Source organism: Stigmatopora argus, chromosome 10 (assembly GCF_051989625.1).
Source record: "Stigmatopora argus isolate UIUO_Sarg chromosome 10, RoL_Sarg_1.0, whole genome shotgun sequence".
Classification (NCBI taxonomy): domain Eukaryota; kingdom Metazoa; phylum Chordata; class Actinopteri; order Syngnathiformes; family Syngnathidae; genus Stigmatopora; species Stigmatopora argus.
The window spans coordinates 8,690,789-8,715,580 of record NC_135396.1 but is presented as its reverse complement, the minus strand read 5'-3'; the positions used below and the strand labels follow the sequence as shown (position 1 = coordinate 8,715,580).

The 24,792-nt window shown below is 38.5% G+C and overlaps 1 protein-coding gene across 3 annotated transcripts in view; it reads left to right on the top strand.

The window, feature by feature from the left end:
• cadm1b (cell adhesion molecule 1b) overlaps nt 1–24,792 on the top strand; it is a 119,950-nt gene that overhangs the window by 7,236 nt on the left and 87,922 nt on the right. The gene's annotated exons all lie outside the window — the stretch shown is intronic.

Below are 24,792 nucleotides of genomic sequence, written 5' to 3'. Positions count from 1 at the left end.
TCCCGCGTGTCTTTTTGACTGTTCCCCCCCTTCTCACTCCTTTTCACGTCAATATTGGACTTAGTGACGGAAAAAAATAACGTGTCGGGGCTTCTAGTGCAGCATGGCTGTCAATTCGGTGTTGTCAATAGTTACGTAGCAAATTTGGGTCCGAAATCGTGAGAAGAAAAGTAGCGCACAATTGGAAGAAAGTAGCGCTATTGGATTCAAGTTGAACGTTTTGGATAAAACACTACCGGTCTCAGGCAGAAAAACACGCATTGCAGCTGTGTCTCGATTCGCCGTGTCTTCCTTTAAGAATCTGTTTAACAGCCGACATGTCCGTGCACGAACCCCATGAATCTGTGTTTGCACTTTCACTGCATGCTGGTGCACGAGACATCCGAATTTGCACGCAAATGGCAAGCATCAACGCGTGCGTGCGTCAATTTGTGAATGTGACAGCACATTGACACTTGCTAGTGCATGTGAAGCTGTTAAAATGTCAGCATACTGCTTGCTGGGTTTCATCCAGCTTAGCAGTGTGTTTTATTTTGTTACTGTTGTCACTGGCAGGCTTGGGGAAAAAATGAAGAGCATGTATATAGTGTTGTGTGTGACAGTTTGTGGGGGAAAGAAGTGCCCATAAATGCATCAACAGGTTGACAGAAACGTGGGAAAATGTCATTGCATGATGTGAAAATGTGTAAACATTAGGTCAATAATGGCTCTTTGAGCTAATGGAGCTACTTCAACAGTATTTTTTTGCAAAAATTGGCAAACTATAATGTCACAGCATTGCATCAAATGAATGCCAAAGTAAACAATCGGTCAGTTTAATTTAAGACCTTGGTTTGTAAATAATTTCTCACCAGAGGCATCACAAACCCAATGGATGGATAACATTGTTCAATACTATCCCCAAATGTGTTGTAAGTTCCTGGAAATTTAAAATAATATATATTTTGGTCCGAATAATATTACTTAGCGCCCCATTGGGCAAGTGGTTGGCACGTCGGCCTCACATTTCTGTGATCAATCCCATTTGGACCTTCTTGTATGGAGTTTGCATGTTCTCCCTGGGCTTGCGTGGATTTTCTCCAGGTACTCCAGTTTCCTCCCACATTCCGAAAACATACATGTCAGGGTGGTTGAACACTCTAAATTGCCCCTACATATGAGTATAAGTCTCAATGGTTGTCCACCAATTCATTCAATTTGGCTGAGATAGGCTCCAGCATCCCCCGCGACCCTTGTGAGGATGAGTGGTAAAGAGAATGAATGAATATATTATATTAACTATATGATCGGGGCATTATTTATCTAAGAAATCAATATTTCTCTGCAAAGTGAGTGTTATATTACAAAAGCTGATTCATATTTTGTGTATCGAATGAATTGTCCTGTACTGGTCGTCATCACCGTCTCACTGTGATTGTTTTCCTTCAGCTCGCTGCTCGCAAAGCTTGTATTTCACAGTTGTTGATTGTATTATGTGTTGAATTGGAGTGGAACGGCATACGGCATTGTCTCACCCTCCATTCTCCCTCCACAGCGTCCTTACATTTAATTTAATTAACCTCATAGTCAAACAAAATGATGTATTGTGAGTGTGTGGTACGTGCTGTACAGTAGATGTATTCGTATTCTGATCTGGTAACAGCTGAAAAAACAAAAAACAAAACAAAAACGCGTATCCTAAAGTACAACTGGAGGTTTTTTTTCATGATTTTGTGCAAGGATGAAAATAGTTTTATTCTTTTTTCAAATCACCTAATTCTTATACTACTAAGATAGAAAATAATTATGTTTAGCTCACAAGAGTGAGCTAACTAACTTTTTATGTTAAAATCTGAAAATTATACCTAATTACTGTTAAATATTTGTACACCCCTTCATCCCCCCACTTCTCTTAATTGATGCAAACACTGGATTGTGGTAGACAAACTTTGTAAAAGAGTACTTAATACGAGATTTAGAGTGCTAATCATGTTCTTATCGTGAGTCGTCGCAGCACGTCAATCCTCTGAGGAGTCTGGTCTTACAAGAGGGTATATGTAGGAAAAGGCATTCCACTTATTGTGCATTTGAAGACATTCGGCAGGCCTGAGTGATGAGGAAGTAGATCAATGCAAAGCTGTCACTGAGCCCGTGGGCGGTGCTGAGGGACGCCATCACGGAAAACAAAAGGAAACATACCGTTGTTACGGGCAAGGGGTTTCTAAAATCCCCTCAAGCCAACATGCTGTCGCCTGGCAGCCAGCAGTTTGCCAATGTGAGTGATTGCTTGTGTCCGTCTCTCTATTCTGCTCCCCTAGTGATGATACAAGTGTTGAGATCACTCACGTTGACTTCTTGTACTGGTGGCAGGGGCCCTCACTTCATATTAGGATATACGGTGAAGTGCTTTGTTGCAGCGTAAGTCAACATGACTTTTAGATGATCTGCTATTTCATGAGTAGAATGTTGTTTTATGTTTTGTGGTTCTAAATGCCTGTTTTTAACAATACTTGTATGCTAGGGGGAAAAACTCAAATGTTATTTCTGTGTCATAAATTACAGAATTCCGCAATTTTTTTTCTTTAAGTATTTTATCAAAAATATCACAGACTTGTTATGAAAACATCTGGAAACAGTTTCAAAAATGGTATTTCTCATATATGTCCAAACTTCAAATCTCATTATACACGTATAATGATAATAAAACCATTCAATTCAATCGAGAGCAAACCCCTTCACTTAAGAAATAGCTTCTTTTATTTTTATCATAGTTAATAATTCACACACCTTACTACATAAGTCTTATTTCAGCAACCTGCTCGAGGATAATAATAATCCTGCACTTAATGGGCCGTTGATAGTACCCATGTGTGAGCCTTGCACATTAGTTCACCCCAGTACATCATTTGTAACAATAATTCTGCTCTTCTATTTAAAGAAATTAAATTTATTGCTCATCAAATTTACATTAAACAGCTTAATAAGCCCCACGCCCTAATTGCCAGATAATGCATGGCTCTACTTAATGCGCCGCTAACTAATCTTATTATTGGAAGGCTGCTCCGCATAGAGAAGTGGCAATGACTTGCGACTTGGTCAAGAGTCATTTGGGCTGCTTCGATTATGTTCATCACACTGTACATGACTGTTCTTTTCCTCTCATTCAGCTCTGCCACTGTTTTGCAGAATAGAATAACGGATAAGGAAATGCATTTACTATTTTGGAGAATTTAGTAACTTGGATCTTTTTTGTATCTCGAGTCACTCATTTGCATATAAAAAAAATTATAACCAGAAAATTTCGTATCTTGAGCCATTCGTAAGTAGGGTACTCGGATGAATCGCCGAAAGACGTTTCGCCGACGGACGTTTGACAGACGGACAGGTCGCCGAATGGACGTTTCGCCGAACGTTCATTCGGCCGAACGGCCGTTCGGCCGAATGAACGTTTGGCCGAACGGAGGTTTCGCCGAAACGGGATTCGCACGCTCGCCCCGCTCCCGGATCGTGTGTGTACAAGTTTTTCAACCTCGGCCCGCGGGCCATATACGGCCCGTTAGGATTTTTAATCCGGCCCGCCGCCGGCGTTGTCCAAATTATAGAAAAAAATCAATGATTCATTTCCCTTTGCTGCTCATCACTCTCCGTTCGGCCAAATAAACGTTCGGCGAAACGTCCATTCGGCGACCTGTCCGTCTGTCAAACGTCCGTCGGCGAAACGTCTTTCATTATGACTGTTTTTCTGGCTGTTAGTGGTAGCTAGTTAGAGATTTTGTACAGAAAAGTTCATTGTGGAGGAACTGTATAGCGAGGAAAAAAAGAAGTCCTTGGATGTGAAGTCGCTTTTACATTCTGCAAGGTTAGGCAAGTGTCGAAGTTAGCTCTACATTATGTATCAAATAAATAAAAGCAAATCGGGAAAAAATAAGTCTTAAAACCCAGGAAAATATCTTAACGACCATTTGCCTGCATTGAAATGTAGAAAAAGAGTCAATTAGGACAAACATAGCAGATGACAGGGCCTTTTAATAGTGGTGGGGACAGAAGCCTCTATTCATTCATATCTTTGCTGTGTTAATGAGGAAGGCAAGCATCAATACCGCATTGTTTTCCCTTTCGCTTGCCCCCCATTGGCCGAGGTGGATTTGACGCTAACAATCGGGAGGAGAAACTTGAAATGCCCCTGTCTGGTTTTGAATAGGACATACAGGCCACATTAGTATGGGTGATGGAGCAATCACAAGCTGCCATAAAAGGCAGCCAAGAACACTATTTTCTTTTTCTTGCGACACACCAAACTCCTATTTTTGCCTTATGGTTTTTTACAAAAACATGATTGGATTCTGGCTTGCTTCTCCCTCGGTTGTTATTTTTCAAGAATGATTTCCGTACTTTCCGGGTGGACGCGTCTCAGTTTGGGGCGCTGCGGCGAAGGCTGCAATCATATGTCTCCCGTTGCACGGATGGGCGCAGTTTGGGGAACATTCCCGGCGTCTCAATCTGTGGCTGCCATTTGTGTCACACCAAAGCAAAGCCTCATTCATTAGGTTGTCAGCGCTTACATGAACCCCACAAAAATAAACTTCCCAGTTACATTTATTCATTGGCAGGGTGTAATCTGAAAATCTGGCACTTTTTTGGTCTCCAGTAAAAAATCTGATGTTCTATTTCAACAGAAAGTTTCAGCTGTATGTTGTACTTAATTGGAGACAGAGGGAATCTCATTATTTTTTAATTTGATCTATATTTTTTTAGAGGGGGGCTTATCTGAAGCTAAAATGATCATTTGTCCAGTGTGTATTCCTACTTATGATTATCATTGACCCTTCTAGGTTTTGCATTTTGTTTTTATTGTTCCTTTATTGCCTCCTATAAGTATTATACGCTTTGCTTACTTTCTTATTCCACTTTGTTTTATACCCAACTAAAGCCAATCCGCATCATTGCTTCTGTCCAAATGAATGGCGAGTCGCTCTGACCTTGCTCTCTTTCTCCCTCTTTTTCTTAACCATAGTCGTAAATGTTTCTGGCACGGGCTATCATTTAATTTAAGGGAACCTCTGCATTTGTATTATGCTGTTACAGTCGCAAGGGGCGAGTTATGATGATAGCTTTTCAGACGCCTGGACTAGACTGACTGAGAGAGAGGAGTCAATCTTTACTCAATGCGTACTTGGCTGTCAAGATGTCTGCTAGGCCAGGAAAGGAGCACCATTATCAAATCCGTCTTTCTTTTGGTCATATTTAAACTGATGCATGCATACGTGTGTGTGTGTGTCTGTATTGATGGTGGCTCATCAGGTTCCATCAGATGTGTTTCCTGTGCTCTAATGGCAACCCATACACGTACTAACTACTGTACGGACACAGCAACGCTCTCGAGCATGTTTTATTTATTTTCACACATCTGACTCTGCTGTAATAACCAAACTAGATACTGTACTGCATAATCAGCAATCGTAAAAGAACGGTTACCGTTTTATAAACCTTTTGACGTTCATTCAGTCATTTTTTGGAGCGGTTTTGACACATTTTCACATATTTTTAGCTTGCATTTTATCATGAATCTTGCGTTATGCATGCAGAGATATTATAAAGAAAAGCCGAATCAAAGCAAGTCAGTATGTATCTGAAGAAACTGTAGTAAGGACAGTTATGCATTCAGGGGCCACTATATGATTATACGTAAGTATAGGATGTTTTAAAACATTCTTGAAAAACACCTTCAAATATTGGTACGTTTTTATAATAATATATGTGAGGCAAATCCAAAAAATAGAAAATAATTACAGCAAAACATCTTTTTGAATAATGTCTCATAAAAAAATAGTAGTAGTAGTAGTAGTAAAAAATCCTATAATAAGACGCTAAAGTGCCACAGCTGTCAGTTTTTGATAAGAATCAAAATGGAAAATAGAAATCAATTTGTGGCTGATTTATACCTTGACTGAAAGTTAAGAGACAAGTAGGGTTTTTCTTTTTCTTCACACCTTTCCGGGTGGAGTGTTGTTTGTCAATGTATTTATGCACATAGAAGCCTTATTTCCTTTCGCAGCGGGATCTGTGGCTACACACAGGGACGACTTTAGACCCCTCTTTCCACATCTGTCCACATTACTATTCCTTTTTCCTGCTCCTGCTCCTATTCTAATGTTTCCCTAATTTTATTTAAACAGTACACTCAGGGATAGAGCGAGGGGGAAAAGCCGAGCAATGATTCTGGATAGAAAATTGCAAATGCAATAAAGTAAAACCCATATCCCCACAATAAATCTTTTCTGTGTGTTTGGTTAGTAGGCCGAGTGCTACTTAAGGCGCCAAATGGAAAGATTTTTCATTACTGATTGGACGACTCTAAGAAAATGTTGATAACCCCCAAACCGAAAGTGATGTGCTTACAATTATTTAAGGTACTTTTTATGATCGCTTTAAAAAAATGTTTCAATTAAGGTTAAAATGATTTCTGCAGCGTTCAAAACAGAAAAAAAAATCTTGTGTGGTTAGCATGTCCGCCTCAGACTTCTAAGTGCACGGGTTCAAATTCAGTTCAGAGTGCAAACATTCTTATATAGAGTGGCAATATAGCTGGTTGAATTTAACCCTTAAAGCCCTGCTATTTTCCACATAAAAATGGTTTGGCCTTGGTTGATGTAGTTCTATTCTTGTTGAAACTGATTCAACAGAGTCTCTTCTATTTAGAGCCACAAAGGACAGTCCATTTCGAGGCTAATGTTGGGACACACAATTAATGGCAATTGTGACTCATCTTGCCTGCACAGATAAACAAAATGCAAGGCTAGTTGTCTCCCATGCAGTCACTTGGCCTTTAATCTTTATTTTAGCAAGATTAAGGGACCAACAAGAACAATTGTGAATTATTTGGATACCTCTCACTTTTCCTCGTCTGAACATTTTGTCTAAAGATTCATGAATGCTGCCTCCAAATCAAGGTTTAGTCATAAAAAAAAGGACAATTTTTGTGCTTTCTGAATTCATGAAGTTTGCCATTTGGCTCCCGACGACTGATTTCCAGGGTTGAGTTTGCGTGCTCTCTTATGGGCTTGCATCTGCTTTTGTGAGTAATACTGTTCATTTTGAATGGAAGGCAATATTGTGATCATTATTTCAATATCAAATTTGGACGTCTATCGCTCTCAATGGCAGCCAATGATTAAAATAATAAGATGTTTCACCGTAAAAATAAGTGGAACTTTAACCTTACAATCCTAATTGCTCAGGTTTAAAAATTCTGGTTACGTCACCGCTTCAGAAGCTGAAAACCCTTCATAAACTGAGCCAGCCCTGTACGAGCAATTAAAAAGTCACTTTCCATAATGTGCCTCCTTTAACAGGTTCTGCGCCGCCCGCCTCAGGGACGTCATGCTCCTGATTTCATCCGCATGACGACAGACCATCTTAATTACGCTCTGACGCGGTGCTCCAATCTGTCTTTGTCAGACTGATCGGGAGTGTGCAGACCAAGCACAACGGGCCTGACCAGGAGCCTATTGATTATTTCTCATACTTGAGTCATTGCTCTGCTTACACACACGCACACACGGGAGGCAATAGAGCTAATGGAAGGGGAAAGTCAAAGTCACATTGTTTACATCGCAGATGACAGCTAAATGTATTTGGGAGAAAATACGAGAATGACATGCTGCCTCTCAAATGGCATTGTGTATTGTATCCAACAAGATGCTTGCTCATCGACTGGTGAATTCAAAACATGTCACGTTTCATCCATACTAGGCCTGTTATGGATCTGTTTGTCGTCCGATGGCATCTTAAAATCTAAAATTATTGATGTTTCTGTTTACGTCCGACGGTGACGGAGCAGCGAGAGAGCATTACTCTTGCAATTTTACATGAATAATCAATGCACTTCTATATATTTGGATTATACGTAACTAAATATCAGTGAGAAGTGGTGGATTTTGCACATTAGCCTCGAGTGGAGATTTAAGTGATCTAACACACCTCTTAATACACTTGATATCACTTTGGAATTTGCATAGCAAATTGCTATGCACGATACGTGATATTTTAAAGAGTATTTCTTATATTGGATAGAGAAACTTACCGTAGTTAAAATACATCATCTCGAAACTTCTAAACAGTGAGTATAAACAACTGTTTGTTTTCTTTGTTACACAGAATCAGTCTAAAATTAAACATAATCCTATAGTGGTTTTGAAAATAATTACAGGCTAATACCATACCCAAATCATTACACGTTTTTGTTCCTTTTTCTTTTCTTCCTTCCCTCTTGGGATGTTTTTGTTGGGTCCTTTAATGAGCTGCGGGCTTTATAATACAGTTGACTGAAGTTGCTTTGTGCGTTTCTTTTGTTTTTTTCTGGTCTGGAAGCTCGATGCACAGTTAATAGTTTTTACTGGATCAAAAAGGGAGAATTCTTTGCGTGACATTTGTCTTATGCTTGGTTAACTCACTGGCTTTTATTGACCGTGCTAGACGAACCACAGTTGCTCTATAAATGACCTTTTTATTTTTATTTTATTTTTACGACACAGTGACTTTAGTATATCACTACTTGCAACACAAACTAAGCGACTACATCAACATTCCTACTGTTCAAAAGACTAAAATGTTATTTAATAAAGTACATATTTGACAGCCATTGAAAGACTTAGAAATCCTATCCGTTTGGACTGGGAAGTTCTAAAATATAAGTTTCATGAATAAATTTAACTTATGATAGAAAAAATAAACACACTACACAATCTAATAAGTAGTTTTTGGTGTGTTATCTGTTCAGATGTAAGAGTTTTCTGGTAAAACGCCTGTGGTCGTGATAGGTATGTGCCAAAGGGGGTCGAAATCTCCACTCGTCTGTCAGAATTATTTGATATTGATGGTGATCATTGTTCTTGTAGATAGGCACCACATCTTGTTGATGACATCAAGTACAAAGTAGCAGCCCAGTGTGTTCAACTTTGAGTGCAGAAAGTGAACTTTGCATGGCTCTCATGCTGTTTATCGACCGTATAGATTTTTTCCCCCTGCAAGCCTCTGCGTTGGAGGTAGTGGTGGTGGTGGTGGTGGTTGTGATGGGGTGGGGGGTCAGTCTGTCTTGTGAAAGCTGCCTGCCTTTCGTTATAAGTGCTTTCTGTTCCGCGAGCTTCAATTGTTAAATATGTAATTTACGAGCTTCCTTCTTTTTAACCACAACTTTGATTTTTGGTTTTGTGTGTGAGACAATGCCACTGTCTGAATAAACAGATACATTATTCTCCATTTTACACATTTACTGTGTGCCACTGTTGTTTCGCTCCAAACCCCTCCTGGAATGGCTGACTGAATAGCACTAGGCAGTTTGTTTAGCCTGCCTGCTATTTGCCCTTGTGTCTTTTTTCCTGGGAGAATCTGTTGTATCTGTGCACCATAGCCTACAGTATGTATGGATTGAAGTCAGGGCCACTGAGAGGCGGATGTGGCCCTGAACACTTTTGCCGAGAATGTGTTTAATGCCCTCCGTTGTTTTTCACGTAATGTTATGTTCGAGTGGCAAAATACCATTATTGTGAGAAAGTCTTGTAGGTTCACACCAGGACACTGCACATTAAAAAAAGGATATTTATTATTTGATGTGTTGACACTACATAGAAACAAACTGAGAAGACCATGTCTATACAAATCATACACCACGGTTATTCTCATACTCGGTGTTGTAGCAGATTAATGTGCCATGAGACATCATCAGGTGAGTCATGGGAAGTGATTGAATTTCACTCAGTTGGTCCCAAAATGATTTACTCTAAATAATCAATCTTTGTTCATGTGTCTTTTCCAGTGATCTTTAATGACAGTAAGAAAATTGAATTGCCCATTCACTAGATAGTATCTTATGGAAAAGGGAATGCAATCTGTATTGTAATTTGTAATGATTCCTGTCAGGAAAAATGTAAAATGGAAAAAATGGAAACTGAACGAGTAACCCCTAACCCTAGGACAAGCACTGTTTTGAATAACACCATCACATTTGTAATACATGCTAAAATAAGACATTTTACACTGTCAGAAAAATACAGCCATCCTTAAAATACAATAACAAAACCAAAATTAGCCTACTTTCACAGAAATTATACTTGTTTGAAAACATTACCCAGCATTTTACTCATTTTATGAGCTTTAAAGGTTTGATAAATGAAGACCCAAGTAAATCATAATTTTACAATTTCAGTCTTGGTATTAAGGATCCCTTGTCTGGCTCAGAAAGATTCACCAGCATGCATTTTTGAACACATATCAATACATGTAAACAGGGCCCGGCTTAGTGGCATTATTAAAAAGAATAGCTTGTCCAAACCTCATAAAGTCCAAGCATATGGTTATTGTTAGGATGCTCGAAAGTTGAGTTAATGCCTATGAGCACTAAGATGGCATCCATCAATTCAGACACTTTATTGGAAATGGTAGATGGGCTTCTCGGGAGATGTAAATGGTTTTGTTAGCGAATGGCTATGCTTGGATGGGCCTGGAGGTGCTGTGTGACAGAATGAATTGATTTGACCTGAGGGGTTCTGTAGTATTGCTCTTTCTCAAATATCAGTCAATATGTCAGACTGCATATATGGAAAACTTTCTCTATTGAGTGGAGTCTGCCAATGACCTATATAGTCTTATTCATTGCATTTTATTTTAGATTGTTTTTGCTCCAACTTGTATTACCTGAGCGTTTGTTATCTGTTGAATTTTTGAGTCCATGAATAGTTATTGGCTATGTCTCATTTGAGCATGCAAAAATTGCTTCCCAGAGTTGCTGATGGATGGTATTTGGTTTGAAAAGATGTTCTGCGGGTTCTTCATAGGGTTGAGGTCTTTGGATTGGAAAGCCATCAACCACTATTATTTGGCAGCTCTATTAGTTTTAGTATTAGTATGGCCGGAAGTATTTTAAGGATATTTTTGTCATTTCTTTTTAAGTTTCGGTGAGTTTTCATTCCAACCAATGAAGATGATACATTTTCACCAGTCTGGTGTCTTAAATGTGTAATCAGTTGATTGCCGTCTGGTGTTGCTTGTATCAGCAGAAAGCTCATTGGTGAAAACTGTTCATGCTGGATGAGGATTTTTCAATTTGACGTCTTCCGAAACTGTATTACAGAAATTCTATTTGTCACCTTCATCAAAACATCTCGTGAAGATAGAGCTGATTGTTTCTCATTAGGAGAGCACAAATCGTTCCTTTTTTGTCCATTCATGTTCTTAGGAAAGACTTGGCAGTGAATTGCAAATGACAGCAAATGTAAACGTTTTATACAAGGTGTGACAGTACCCGAATCCTTCCAATTAACACCATAATCCATTCTGATTCAATGCCAGTAGAACGTGGGTGAAATCCCTTTGCTGGCGTTCCGGAAAGATTCTCCGGCTCTTGCTCGTATATTTGCATTTTGCCATGTATCATTTTGACATGTCACCTCTCTTCTTTCACTGTATCTACTATTTATTTAAATTGCGACCTCTACCCAGCGGAGGTTAGCGCTGCATAATCCATCAAAATGGTTTGATTTCAACAAGAGAGCGTTTTGGAGTCTGGTTAAAGTATGTGTTGTGTATTTGAGGAAGTTTCACTTGATTTTTTTTTTTGTTTTCTTTTCCCTGAGGTGGAAAATAGCTAAAAATGTAACACTATAGTCATTGTTCATGACTTGAAATCCCTATTCTTCTCTCACAACAGTGTGTGTGAGTGTGCAAACCTGAGACAACAAAATAGAAATAAATAAATAATGAATTGTCTTCTAATAGACGACAATACATGACATGAGTCGTAAGTGTAACGAACCTATTTAGATTGGTTTATCTTTTTTTGTTTTAATTTTTATATTCATTACACTTTGCTTTCATTTGTGCACATTAATAAATAGTCTGAATGCTTTTTACAATTCCCCAATGCAGAAAGTACTCTGTGCTTTGTCGTTATGTACACGTTATGTCCTTTTTATGGTATTTGATGTAAAAATCAGCGACTTTATTGATATGAATAAAAAGCTAGGATCTAAGGAGACAGCATTAAAGTGAATGATTACTCTCTCTTTAATTTTACATGAAAAAAAATAAGTTGAGAAATTAAAAAGGTGGCATAAATTCACTGCTCTCTCCATTTGACACTCTGAAATGCTGCGGAGAATGAAGATAAATTACTTTCACAGCCCTGTTTTAATGGCATACAGTAACGCACAGCATAAGCCACGACTTTCTTATAAATATCTGTACAGGGGGTCCTTGATTTACGATGGTTTTCACATTGAAGGCACTGGTTTGCTGCTGGTTGTTTTAAATGTATGGCCATTACATGGTTTGCCACAAATATTTTCTGTATATGTGACCCTGCAACGGTAGGGTAGTGATTAACTGCTTGCCTGCAACTTTGTGTTTTGTGTTCCGCTTTGGTAAAACAATGAGTTAACTTTATGTATAAAGTACTTTCCTCAGAAAAGGTCACAAAGCGTTTCACATCGACAGTTCAGCTAAAACAAGATTAATGAAGTAAAAAACAAGTGTAGAAATAGAGTAAGAAATGTACATTAGCATTTAAAAGCCCAAAATTATAAACTTTAGTAGGCCCAATAAACTTAACAAAAAGCCTGAGAAACAAGAAAGTCTTCAATTGCCTTTAAACTCCGGCTATCAAAAGTTTTTACACACTAATTAAAAGATAGAATCTTGTCAGAGTCTAAAAAATGAAATACTATCAAGGTTGGTTGGAAGCCAATTCAGGGTGTCTCTCGCCTGCCTCCCATAGTTGGCTGAGATAGGCTCCTGCACCCCCCGCAACCCTTGTGAGGATAAGCTGTACGGAAAATGAATGACAGGGCTCACACAGATTCATACCATTTTTTTGTAAGCTTTTGCCTCTGCAATAATTGAAACCAATGACATTATCAAAGGCAAAGATTCCGGCAGAAGTGCACATGACTTAATGTAAAAACACTAGTTGAGACTCGTTGACTTTATCATGCAATGAATGAGTCAGAAAATGAAATAATTTCGCATCTGACAATATTAAAACTGAAAATTTTAAATGGTGCGCTTTTGGTGACGCAATAGTGAACAACTTTAATTGTCAACACGTCATTTGGTTAAAGCAGTCTAGTTAAATGTTCTGACTAAAACAACACATTAGCCGACTGACAGACTGGTTCACTTTGGTGTTTAATCCACTCAGCTCGCTGTTTGGTCGGAATAAAAAAAAAAGACTTAATTTGGCTGTGTTCATGTTGGAAACATTTCTGGACATGGTTATTTAGTACTTATTATTCTTGCCAGATGGCAGAGCCTTTACATTTGTCATTTGTACAACCTTGGAAACAAAAAAACCCTTTAAGGTCAAGGGAAAATAAGCAATCATACCTTTGCCAGGAAGTTAATTTTGCAGTTGAGGAGTTTTGTGGCAATCTGTTAGCTGATGCCTTCATTTATTGCTTAAAATTTGCCCTTGTGTTTGGAAGTAAGACTTGAAGCACTTTTGGGCATTTGGTCTCAAGGACCTGTGGTGGACCAGAGTGGAAAAATAAATCAAGCAGCATTTTTCGTTAAGGTCATAGGTTTTCCCCCTCAATTGAACTTCTTTGTACTTTTTCAATCTAAGAGTCATTAAACACAACCCCAGTAGCTTTGTGATGATGATTACCATCAAATGCTGTAATATATAGCAGATCCCTGTAGATGCTGGAATTAAATGTGTTTGATGTCTGCACAGCTTTTCAGTAGAACATGAAGCAAATATTAGGTAGGCTCAGGCTTGTCTTGTGGCTAGTGAGTTTCGATCAGACTCCGTGTGTCATGCTGTAAGTTGTAAAAAGATGGAAATGAATGAGTAAAAGACAACAACACAAGGTGGTCACTATTCACATAGTGTTTGCAAAAACTGAATTTTACCACATTGTTGATTGTTTTGTTCACCGATAAAGAGATAATTGCGGTACCTTTGACTTCTCACTGTGTCGCTTAGTGGATGAAACAGAAGGAGCCTTCACAGCTGTATGGATTGCAGTCGGTGGGTCGGCACCTGTCTGTCAAGACGTTCTTCTAATTGCCCGTGACACTATTAGCAGACCGCTGTCGCTTGTACTGTGTGTGAGTATGCGATGATGCTGGGAATGATGCTTTTGTTTCTGGTAAACAAACTTTTACTGTGACAAGTCTTGTGTTACATGCTCTCATAGATTCGTGACAAGCAATTGCATGCTTTTAAGCCATGCATTACTCGCCTCTGCATATTCATTCCTTCTTATGATGCAATTTTGACAAAACAGAGCTATTGACAATTGGCCTAACCTTACCAGTTAAGCCATCAGTCGTGTAATTACTGTGTATTAATGTGTCATGGTGACACTTAAGTTGTGATGGCCTGCGAGTTTTCCGAACTATGGTTATCGCTGCCTTATTTACAAGAGCCATTTTTTGCCAAGGAGATGTGAAGGTGACTTTGTGGTGTCAAACAGGCAAAAGGCTTTCAGACAAGCTGTCTCCTTTCAGCAAGCGTTTTAAATCATCACTCCAGCCAGCTGTATGACAATAGGCGTGATGTATAACCATTGGTATACTGGCAACGAGCCATCGCTTGTTGAAACAGCCACAGATGTCTAATGCATCTGATTTTATGCTAAATTTTGTTGACCTCAAATTAAAATTGGGGGATTTGAGGATGTTACTCTACGTCGCTATGCATCACTCCTTGATGGTTAACCAACAATAACGGGAAGTGAGCCGAAGTTGAGTGAGATTACTGGCCCTCTAAAATATGTCTGCAGTCGGTTATTTTCAAATTTGAGTGCCAAGTACTACTGGAAAACAGTAATAATATGCAGCTTAGAAGGCCTAAATTGTACGGGGAAAAACAGAGTTGGTTTGTTTTCAGTTTCAGTAACCTTCTGATATTTTCAGAATATTATAAGCATAACCTCAACATTACATAATTCTTCTTTTAAAAAAAAATAAGAAAACACAAACCAGATCATGTTAGAATAGAAAACTTTAATATGAACAAAAGAATAAACAAGCAGGAATGGCTTACAATTAATAGCAAGGTGATGGTTAATAGAACCCCCAAAGGATTAGGTTAAATGGAGTTGCTCCCAAATCTTTAACTATTGACGCAAATGACAGCAGGCAGCCATGATGCGAGTGATGGTAGCCTGGAAACACCACTGCCTGTAGATGGTTAATACCAAATAATGGGAGCAGTTAAAAAATATTGATGTTGTCATCACTTAACCAAAATGGTTTGGAAACATGAATTAATACAGGTGTCTGTTTGAATGATTGTATCACAATGTGCGTGTGTTGTCTCTGCTGGGCTTCATCTTCACCCAGACTGTCCTTGGACACCCACGTTTATGTTATAAGCCGGGCTCACGCCGCGACAATAGATCATCTCCTGCTCTTGAAGGCATTTTCTGCCGTGCACCGTAAAAAGAGCTGTAATCTGATTTCGACATGATTGACGGCAAAGCATCACCACATTTTATTGGGACAATTGCACACTCATTACGCATATGTTTGACAAGTTTGCCCCCCTGGCATTGGGAATGCTTGCGATTAATCACAAACAGGAGTGTGACAAAGAGAGATAATGAAATGATGAAATATATGTCCTGTTTGAAGATTATGTGATATTATTGATGGATGGCAGAGGCACATGTCAGAAAATAACAGCCTTAACTTCATCTATGAATGCCGAGAATATATTTTTGGGTCACTGTTGAGGTTGCTATAACTCTATGTGGATGATATTCTGTTGTTATCAGTCTTGACCTAATGTGAGATGTCTTTTCTTCCTTTCTCCTCTTGTTCAATAGAAAATGTCATTTTATTGGATAGAGGTGGATGGTCACTGCTAGACCTCGCTGTCAATATGGACAGAACATTTACAGCATCAATGGTGGCAATCGAGTCAAATGGGATGTTCGCATTATAGAAAAAAGACAATTGGCCGAATTACAGTCAATGCTGTGTCCAACCATGACCCCTCCCCCCGAAAAACTGGTATTAGAACCAGGAATGGCACAACCTGAATCAGTAGCCAACCATTCACAGCGCGTTCAATTTAATTGGGGAAAAATATGATATAAAGTATGGTTAATGGAAAACAAAAACATCACAAAAGCAGTCAATTTGTATGTAATTACTAGTTATTAAGTTTTGATTGACATTTCGTTGTCTTTTTCACCCCTAAAAATGATTACTTACGCTTTAAGAAAAGGAACAATGTATCATGCTTTATTGAAACAAACTGGATTAGCAGACTCAGCAAAACTGTAAAGCTGTATTATAGACCACGAAATTAAACGGAAATTAATAAAGACTGGGGAATTGTTGGCCAAATCATGCACTTATACTCTAGTCCCCATATAGAGCAGTATTCATGAGGCAGTAATGACCTTTCTAGTGTATATCCAGTGCTCATTTTGTTCATAATGAATTAAGACTTTTTATGGAGTCTCTTTTCAGCAGTTGAACCAGCCACAGACCAATTGAGGCGCTACCATTTTCCAACTATGTTTCATCATTCTCCTAACAGACAAATCAGTCGATAAAATGCCTTGGCACGGCAAAATATTCGAGGTATTGCGGTGGTTCTGAAACATTTTATAACACCTTTCCAACTTTCAAAGTACTATACGTATATAGGACTAACCAACACTAACTTATTGGCTATTATTTACATCATGAGCTGTCTAATCCAACTCTATCCAATTTTTGGCTGCCAGTTGAGATAAAGTAGATGCCTAGGACCATCAATTGCAAACAGAGTTAATTGTGGAAAAATGTTTCCGCCATTTTATAATATTACAAAAGCCAAGCATGACCATGATTGCCTCAAGGAAAAGAAGTTGAAGTCGAAGTTGTATCCTAGATATTTGAAAAGAAACATTTCTGAGATTACGTGAATCTTCATGTCTTTAAATACAACTAAACTTTCTATGATAAATGTACTGTTCCAGATAAATATATAAAATACAAATGATATATAAAAGGTTTGAATATTTAGTTCAATCTAACACGTACCACAAAAGGGAGCAAGGGTACCAAAGGTGACACTTGTATCACACTTTAAGAACGACAGAGCTATTGCATTTAAACAAACCGCATCAGGATGAGTTAAAACACTTCAGAATTGTGCCTAGATAGAGACAAGCGCTGAATAGCGAGAGTCTCAATTGTGATCCAAGAGCGAGAGTAACAAAATGTACCAAATTAAAAGAAAAATTCTCTCTTCAAGGTTGTGATTGCAAGGCTTAGTGCAGCAAATAAAATACTCAAAGAAGACATAAGTCTCATTAAGACCCATAAAGGACATCCTTAATAAAATCCTCTTCCTGACATGTAAGAGTTCTCTAGTGATGGCTGATTAATTGCCAGCACAAATGAAAGCATGAGAGAGACCCACTAGTTGGGAGGCTGTAATTTATCCTCAACTGTCCTTTCTTGCCCTCCTAGACTGTGTGGGCGCCACTGGGAAAATGAAGCTCCCATCCTCAAATTAAGTGCAGGACAACTTGCTAAGAAGTGGTCGTTTGTTATGGATGTTGGCTTTTTATTTCAGTTTGTTTGCTATTAGGATTACTCTATGGCTTGCTCCAATTTTCATTCAAATACAATTTTTAGGAAGCTTTCTGTTGCTTTAAGGCACATGTGTCAAAGTGGCGGCCCGGGGGCCAAATCTGGCCCGCCGCATCATTTTGTGTGGCCCGGGAAAGTAAATCATGAGTGCGGACTTTCTGTTTTAGGATCAAATTAAAATGAAGAGTATGGATGTACATTACATTTCCTGATTTTCCCCCTTTTAAATCAATAATTGTAATTTTATAAAGCATTTTTTTCCGTGTTTTTAGTTCAAAAATCATTTTGTAAAATCTAAAAATATATTTAAAAAGCTAAAATAAACATTGTTTTAGTTCTATGAAAAACTGAATATTCGGGGCTTTTAATCCAGTTCTTTTAATCCATTTATTTAAAAAAAATCTAAATATTATATCTAAAATGGTCCGGCCCACGTGAAATCAAGTTGACGGTAAAGTGGTATGTTTGCTCACGAAAAAAGCATCGGAATCCCTCATGTTCACAATCTGTAATTTGGAGTCATTTTTTGATTGAGAAAACAATTGGTGTTCATAAAATAGTCATATCTCATTATAAGCTATATACACTGAGTCATATCTTGCAAAGTATGTTTTTGGTGCGCTTAAAATGACGTTAAACAAACCACACTGAGTCACACCACACTGATGATGGTTTCATAAAATAGTCATATCTCATTATAAGCTATATACACTGAGTCATATCTTGCAAAGTATGTTTTTGGTACGCTTAAAATGACGTTAAACAAACCACACTGAGTCACGCCACACTGATGATGGCTTTTCAGTTGTATGTACAGTGATAGCAAAATATGCAAGCAATAATGAGAACATTGTTTTTAATGTCTTCATATTTAAAAATGTCATCATTTCACACCCCTGAGACAGACTTTCCTCATTGCAAGTTTTATAATGGCGATGCGTACTAATCACCTAATCATTATGTGGGATCATAAAAGAAAAAAAACTTCTTAAACAGAAGCTGTTCTACTCAAAGCTTTGTTGTGAATGCAATTAGTTGAAAAGTCCAAAGAGTCAAAACAGGAAAAAAAAAATCCTCACAATCATGTCCTTTAAATAGTGTTGTTGGGGATTTTTTTTCCCAAGAGCAGCAGCAGTGCTCCTAGTGGGCGTCACTCAGTTAACCCACAACCACAGGGTAAAAGGATATGGAGGCCATCTGGTTGCACTTTTTCTCTTAGACCGTAGCATTCAGGCTGCGTGCCCACATGCGCGCTACTGCAGGAGTGGGGTGACGGTCACGGGAGGGCCAAAAGACTCTTAAAACTCCCAGTGGGACCACTATATGAATATTCCTGCTCCTGTTTTCTGGGTTGCCTAGATGGTGACTCTGTGGCATCTGTCCACACGTTTAACTTTTGCAACCTTAGCAAAGTTGTATTTTCAGTTCTGCTGGCAAATCTATATATAAATATATGAATAAATAAACTATATATATATATTGGTTTTTATTTATTTATTAGTTTTTTTTTTTTTACATTTATTTTGTATAAAGTAACTTCAAGAACAACATGTTTTACGACAGCACAACATATACTCAGATTTTTTTTTATTAGCTTTCGATTGTGAAGTGAAACAGGAAAGAATAGAGCAGAGGTCTTGAAATGCATCAAAATTGGATCAAATTGACTTTGAGTTGGGCAGCCCAAAACCAATATTGGACTTAGGCAAGCTATTTACAGTACCTTAATCATGTTTGACAGAGGCTTTCAGTCTGAGCAAATCATTGGCCAATTCCTTTTCTCATTTTTTTGACATGGGAGTTTGTCAGCTAAGGCTTCTTCTACTATTCTTTACATTTGTTATTTGCGGAAGACCGTATAAACAAAAACAGAGCGATTAATTGTGAAGGAAGGTTCAGACTGATTGACATTGATAGCGTAGTTAAAAGCAAATGGAGGTAAGCAAATGGGGGTGAGCAATGGTCCTTGATAGACCCTCCTCCAATCATTGGATGTTCTTTCTTGAAAGCCAGCACCCCCTCCTCGCCCACTGTTGGAAGATCATCTCGAAAGGCAAATCTATTTCCCTATCTGTGGAAAGTAAAACCCTCTGTTCAAAAGAGGTGTTTAACTTTTAGAACCATAGCAATATTCTGTTAATGTTTATTGTCTGCTGAAAACAGGTAAATAGCTGGAGATATATTTTGTGCTTGAGTTGAACCTGGAGGACAATAAGGTTTTGCATCTTTAGGCAAATTAATTTGTAGATTGAGGTGTGACAGCATTTAGAGCGCAAGTGGAGAAGTGAAAATAATCAAACGACTCCCACCTTTGGATTTAATAAGCCAGAAAACCCTCATTTCACCTCTCAGTGCATGTGGGCTGTATTTAATGCTTAAATAAAATATCCAACTTTTCTTTGTGTGAAAAGCATGCTTGCACGCTGTGCAAGAGACATAAATGATGTGTTATTCAGGCATTCATCAATGGCAATATTTATCTTCCTAGCACAAAAATACAAAGTAAGAAGTATGCAGATATTCGGGTTCAGTATTAAGATGGAATATATTTGCAGTTCCTGCAAATCTAATCTTTGAAGAGAACTAAAATGAACATTGCAAAAGTGGGAACTTTAATTTTTGGTTAGTTTTAATAAATACTGTGAATGTTGCATGAGTACAGATATTAGATACTTAGGGGAATGTTAACTGTTTGCACAGTGGCGCATGTAATTTGGCCTGGGGTTCACACACAATAGGAATTTATGTGCTAACTGCTCAAGCCTATTTGAGTGACAGGTAGAGGTGGAGCTTTCCTCTATGTTGTGTCAAACACATCACTCCCTTCAAATATTTCCACAGTCAGATCCCAGAGAATTATTTTGCAAAGTGACTCTAGTAAGTCTTGAGCTAAAACTCTTATGATTAAGCGGGCAAATGAAGGAGGCAGAATAACTTTAACTTTCCGGTCGCGGTCGCCCACCAGCTGCCGGAACAGAAATAGTAGTGTATCATTAAGGCTTGCATTGAGGGAAAACACCCTATGTTTTAGTCCTAGCCAGAGGTTATGTGGCTATCACTGGGTGTATTCACGCAGTACTTTTTGCTTCGAAAAACACACTGAATTAGACTGGGGAGCCACGTTATGTCTGTGCATAATTTAATTGTTTGTTTTTTGTGTGTTTTTGTAACATTTGAAAGAAATGGGATTTAACTTGGCAACTATCGCTTAGGGAGACATCCCAATGGGCAATTTCTCTCGACACATATGCATGCACAATCTGTCTGTAGGTTTATTTTGTCAGGGATGAGTCCGACGACTGTGTACAGCGCCCCCGCATGACGCAATGCGCTGCAAATCTACACGCCTTTGAACTTTGCCTTTCATGCTTGTCCGTTAGTATTTCTATTTTGTTTTGTTTTGAAATGTTCTTCTATTCCATAGTTGAGGAGTTCCACAAAGGCTCAGAAAAATATATTTTTTTTCTTTCTTCCACTGAGAAAAGTCACAAGATTGCCCATAGTTTAATAACCATTTATGTTTGTTTAGATTGTGTACAGTTAGTGGCAGAAGAGTAGGGCAGAGTGTGGTGGGTTGTGCCAGTTTTTATGTAGTGTCTTTAAAGCAATAGCATGACACTAGTGCCTTAAAAGTGACGTTTTATTAGTTAGGGACGTTGTGAACAATCTTAAATCAAGTGTGGGAAATATAGCTTCAGAACTTACAACATTTAAACCAAGGAAACACATCAACAACCTCTTTCATTTGTTATTCCATGAGTTAATTCATTGGCTCCCATTGACGGCTATAGACTATACAATCTGTATAGTTTCATTATATCTCACATTTGGCATACTAATCGCTCTCTGCTGTGCAAACACCAAAGAGACTAAACAAATACTGAAAAAAACCTCACAGTAACACTCCAAGGAGAGTCAGTCATTGCCTGTGTGGAATTAGCACTTTTTAGTTTATTTTAGTGGGTTCTCCATTTGTACATCTGACGTTTTGCTTCTGAATAAGTTTTGCTTCATTGTGCTGTCAGATTTCAGTTGATCATTAGTCTGTCCCAATTTCATTCTCTTTTTGTTCTGTATTCGTGGCACAAAAACATTTCCCCGACAGAGTTCTGAGGAATTTCTGGGGTAAGATCCATAAAGTGCCCTCTTCTCCACCTGTTCCTGATGAATATGCAAATATACAAAGTAAAGGGTCTGATTCGCAAGTCCTTTTTATATTTTGATGAAGCGATTTATACTCTTGTTTAAATCGAGTACATTCAGATGTCCATCTATAAATGATGATTTAATATCTCCCTGACTTGTAAATCTAATTGATTGTTGTCCAGCACATCGGCCTTCTGTCTACCGGTACCAAACATTTACTATCTCCAAAGATTTTTCTGCACTAGATTTCATTTCTTTCAGTCTGGCTTTGTGTTTACGATGTCGATAAAACTATATTAAAAATGGGAGAGAAGGGTCGCAAAGTGTAAGTGAGTGGGACAAAATGTTCTTTCATTGGGTTGTACTTCAATGCATTACAGCTCTACAAGTCGTATGGAGAGGTGAAATAGTGATGGTCCATCATTTAAAAATACCATAAGCATTATTTATTGAGTTCAATATAGAGGTTTTCATACACCTAGAGCTGCTTCAAAGTGATGTACAGGCAGAGGAGTAAAACTATAGAATGGGCAAAATGAAAATTAATCCACCCAATAGAGATCTTATAATTAAAGACGGCATTAAATTGGCAAGTTCATATTGCTATCGACCGCTTAAATTGAATGCCGTGTGTAATCAATGTGAAGACCAAAGAGCAGTCGATAGCTGACAAATCAAAGCGAGAAAACATGGAGTCTTAAAGTACATGTTTTTGGAATCACAGAACTATCTTTATGTAGTGTTCATTTACAATTTGACACCGAAAAGTAACATTAATATTACAACATCGTTTTTCAATAGCCGCCTAGAGAGCAGCCAAGCGAATGTGACAGACACTTGAGGAAATCACTCCAAATGCGCAAAATCACCATGACCTCGATTATCACGAACCGCCCGGACACAATTTACCCGCCTGTCCAAATAAAGAAGACTGGAATTAGATGGGAAACATAGCAGTGTCTGAAACACAGGAACACAACATCTTAAAGCAATATGTATGGAAGTCTTAATCCTTTGCCAAAGAGGCTCTTGGTTGAAAGGTGAGGCGCTGAAGCAGCAACTAGACACCTCATATGGCGAAACATGTGCTGTAGTAAATAGTAGTTGGCTTCTCTTCAAATTGGGAAGGAAATTGAGTTTTGTTAACTTGGCACTGCAAGGTCCCCTGTTTAGAGATGGAGAGAATTGAGTGCAAATTGGCCTTTCTGGATAACACATTTTAGTATGATGTCAATATATAATTACTACATTAAACAAAACAAATATTTATTAAAAGAATTACAATGCATTACCTGCTATTTGAAAGCTATCTTAGTGTAGAACAGTGGTCTCCAAACTATTCCACATAGAGCGACAATGGATCCAAAAGTTGTGGAAAAATAAAATGCTTCTCACAGAATTATGAGCATAATGATATTCTTTTTCTTTATTCTCCGGATAATGAATAAACAATCATCATTGGGCACAATGAAATGTACACCTCACTTCCCTATGCTGATGACTATCTTGTTTAAAGTATATCAGCTGGAAAATGCGCTCCCATCATTTAAATTCCTTTGGTTCCGCAGTATGTGTTTGTGAAGAAAATACAATATTGTTCGCTCATATTGCTCATATTGCTTTTTTATCTTTAGGAATTGTTTTGCAGTTTCCATTCAGAGGCTCACAACTGCTTGAAATGTGTAATAAGACGATCATTGCCTGTTTGAATATGACCTTTACCGTGAAATAAAATAGGTGACTTTCGCGTGTGTAAATGTAGTTTGTTTGTGAGAATATGTTGACCTTATGCAAGGTTTTTTAGATAGCCTCATCATTGGCCTGCAGCTTCCTTGAGGTTTTAATGACGATGGCAGTGTGGGGGTCATGCTCCCTCTCCTTTTCTCAGCTATTCTGCTTTTCATGGTTACAAATGTCCAGTTTGTAAACATATTGTAATTGTATGTATATTTGTGCGTTGTAGCTGTTGGGTAAATGAATGGAATGTTTCCAGCCTCTCCTGCTGAAGCGCACCCATTAAACAGAATACAGGAGGAGGAAGATAAAAAGTTTGACCCAATGCGTGCCCCATGTGTTTACATGAGTAAATTGAATTGATCGCAACCTTCCTTGCAGAAAGATGTTAAATTGGAATGTAGGAGATGATTTAAAAGTTGTACAATATGGAGTAAGAACTCACTTTAAAAATTTGGCGTGTGTGTCCTGGTTAGTGGCTGGCTATGTGTGCTCTATCTCCAGGATTCTAATGTCTCTGTTTTTGCTTGGCAATTAATTTACTAAAAGGATCCTAAGTAGGAGCTGGTATTATCCAGCTTTTGGTGAACAAAGGACTTTGGAAATTGTGTACGATATTAGTGTCATTTGCAAGTTCGTACCATCCATATGTTTCACCAAAAAGGGAGATAATTTTACATAACTGCATATTTAGTTTTCAAAGATAACGGAATTCATCTTTGCAGCACCACTTTACATAGTGAAAGTGGGGGCTTTTCATGCACCCCACACACATTTTTTGTCTTAAGCTCGCCTGCCATGAAGGATGAGCCGTTAAAATGCTCCACCGAACGCTCCAGCAAGTCTAGCGTTCCCATCAGTGATGTTTGGGGCTGATATCTCCCCTGCAGGATAATTAAGGAACATTAATATTCAGTTGCGATAACCACCAGCCTGTCCAGTTTCTGCATGAGTGCCACAGAGATAAGCCTGCACTAACTTCAGTGCACTCTGTTAGTCGGTGAAAAAAAAAAAGACAACTCCATCCCCAATTCTTCTGGCGGGAACTTCTGCACCGAGATAGACAGATGGTTATGGCTTTTGGATTTCAAAGTAACAAAGTGAAACTAATGCCAACTCAAAATTTTTTCATGCCGGAGAGTGTAATGTGCTCCGGCCCCTTGTTGGCGACAACAAAGCAAATTTGCTGACTGCCACGACTCCACACATCAACCTGCTGTGTTCGAATGAAGCAGCTTTCCGCACTCGACTGCTTCTGCCTTAGGGGGTGCCGGCGCCCACGGTCCTGAGAGGTAAATGGATGAATGGGTGCTTTATGGAGATGAGGAAGCGTAATGGTAC